This window comes from Alosa pseudoharengus, unplaced genomic scaffold (genome assembly GCF_046254945.1).
Source record: "Alosa pseudoharengus isolate Yale_2024_CS ecotype anadromous, Long Island Sound unplaced genomic scaffold, YU_APseudo_1.1 YU_APseudo_1.1_scf_5, whole genome shotgun sequence".
Taxonomy (NCBI): Eukaryota; Metazoa; Chordata; class Actinopteri; order Clupeiformes; family Clupeidae; genus Alosa; species Alosa pseudoharengus.
This window is the reverse complement of record NW_027468837.1, coordinates 16046098-16048738: the sequence shown is the minus strand read 5'-3', so window position 1 is coordinate 16048738 and position 2641 is coordinate 16046098. Positions and strand designations below refer to the sequence as shown.

The 2641-nt window shown below is 40.8% G+C and overlaps 1 pseudogene; it reads left to right on the top strand.

Annotated features, from left to right (window-relative positions):
• The first annotated feature begins 462 nt into the window (after window positions 1–462).
• On the top strand, window positions 463–1088 carry LOC143104239 (transcription factor HES-5-like; annotated as a pseudogene).
• Window positions 1089–2641: the final 1553 nt, after the last annotated feature.

Below are 2641 nucleotides of genomic sequence, written 5' to 3'. Positions count from 1 at the left end.
TGTGGGGTATACTACGAATCTCGATTAGTGGGTTAGCGAGGTATGTTGCGCTCAAAGCCAGGCTATGCTGTGACACGAAAGTGGATCTGTTTTAGTGTCGCTAGTGTGCACCAATAAACAAATACAATTGCCAAAATCAATTCATAATGTTCATACACATCCACATGCTTCGTCAGTGTTATTGATGGTAGCATCAGTCAGCAGATTAACTCTCCCCACAGGGTCAGTCCTTTCCCACATCCACACAGTGGGTCTGTGGGTCTCTCTCCATCACCCCCAACCCAGCACCTGTTCCCTTGAGGTTTGACCATTGTGCCCCAGCAATGGGAGAATCCAGCATGTGGCAGCTCCACACTCCGCATTGTCCTCTGCAGCTCAGCCATTGGCTGCTGACTGTGAGAAACTCCAACCAGCCCAAGACCCACACATTCATATGGAGATCTGGGAGTATAAATAGAGGACATGAAGCCAGTTCTGATCAGATTCACTCTACACAGAGAGATCTACTGCAGCTACAGCAATGGCACCTACAATCACTTCCTCAGCAGGCTACTCAAAGGAACATTTGAGTCTGAACCACAAGGTAAATACAGGAACCTTACCTCTTGTAAACTTGATATTAACATTCTTTGTCAGCCTGTTACTTTAATAGTTAAAGAATAAATGTATTAATGACATCTTCTTTGTCTTTACAGTTAAGAAAGCCACTTGTGGAGAAGATGCGCAGAGATCGCATCAACAACTGTATCGAGCAGCTCAAGGATCTTCTGGGTCCACAGCTCCTCAACCAGCAGCCCGACTCCAAGCTGGAGAAAGCTGACATCCTGGAGATGACCGTTTGCCTCCTGAGACGACAGCTTCAGCATAACACTCTACCTTCATCTGATGATGTTCTTCAGGGATTATCCAGGTGTGCCCAAGAGGTTGTTCACCTCCTGTCTAAAGATGAGGCTCAGACACACTCCCATGGAACTGTGCTGAACCACTTCCAGACCCAGAAGCCGTCTTCTGATGAGGACATGGCAGATCAAGCCCTGCTTCAGATTAGTGTGCTGAATCAGCACACACTGAGCAAAGAGAAGAGTTAGGCCAAGAGCGCCCCCTGGAGGCCTTGGTAGAAAACTTCAAACCAAGATTCTTCAAGATGTTTGACCACATTGGTCTGCTAAGAGCCTCCAAGGACATTTATTATTTTAAAAGATGTTTGATTGTTAACCTGCTATTGCAGGTGTTATCTGATTCTTTTTTGTTTTAAGAAACTTGATTTTCTTTCCAGAAAGAAAGTATTTGCAAGCCATTGCACACTAAATGTCTTCAGTGAAGATTTTCTGTAAAATGGAAAACATTTTAAAAGTGTTTAAATGTTGAACATATTGATTTTAGAAGAATCTAAAATAATGCAAATCACCATGGTTGTACATGGCAATGGTTCTTGACATGTGTCAAACTATTTCATTGTATCATTGTAATACAATTATGCTTTAACTTTAAAACACACTTCAATGATGGAACAACCTTTTAAAATCTCAACTCTGAGAATATGTCACACTTTCTTAATATTTAAGAAAACAATGTGATCTCCCATGTGTGAGAGTGTGATCCTTTTCATCCTGTTCATTCTGTGAAATGAACTTACAACTGCCTTTGATATGGGGTTGCTGTTGTCTTTTATAAAGACTTGTTTTATAACCCAATCTATGTCTCAGTTGAGACCATACATTATTGATATAATATCTGTGAAACTTGTCTGAATCAGACAGAACTTATGTATGTGATGTTCTCCTTTTGCTAGAACCTAACAATAAAATATGCCCTCTCTCTTACATTATCTTGGTGGTGTCATTCCTGCAGACTGGTGCATTGTAGTTCAGATACAAGGGTCTTGGGTCTGTGGGAAAACAATAAGTGCACTTCAGCTCACAGCTATGATTTGTAACTGGATAGCATTTTAATGGGAAGAAGCCTGGCCTCATTTCAGGCTTACTGGCAAACTTGATTAAATCACAGCAGATTCAAAAATGTGGAAATTTTTTGGAAAAGCTTGGAAAAATGTCCAAGATGTTTTTAAACAACAATCCAGCTGTTTGACCGCTCTTAAATGATACACCACAGTGACCACATGTAACTGCATGGCAGCAGGGGGATGAAGCTCCTTGACTAATGTGGAGGGTAATGAGACACACTTCTATTGTTCCCCCATTGAAGAGCAGAGAATGGAGAGAGTGTGGGAAAGCGTGGTGGACTCTCTCACAGACCTCCTGTGGGTCAATGGGCTCCGCACCCATACTTAAGACAGCTGAGCTGTCTCTAACGCTATCATATATCAATACAACAATCTCTCACAAGTTCAAATAATAATAATAAAAAAGCATAACAATGATTAAAAACATTTATCTATTCAGCCAATGTGGCTGCAAATGTGAAAACAAACCTCTTCATTTTTTGCTCGTCCTCATTTCCCTTCTCTGCAACTCAACACATGAATTCATGAATCTGATTGATTTAATTTCCAGCAGCCCTTTCATGATCAATTAGAAAAGAATTCCCCCCAAAATAGTTCAATAACGTTTCCTCTGGTGTGTAGTCAAATTTAATACAATTTTAAGCGCCATTTAAAACAAAGAAGTTACACTTTGTAACA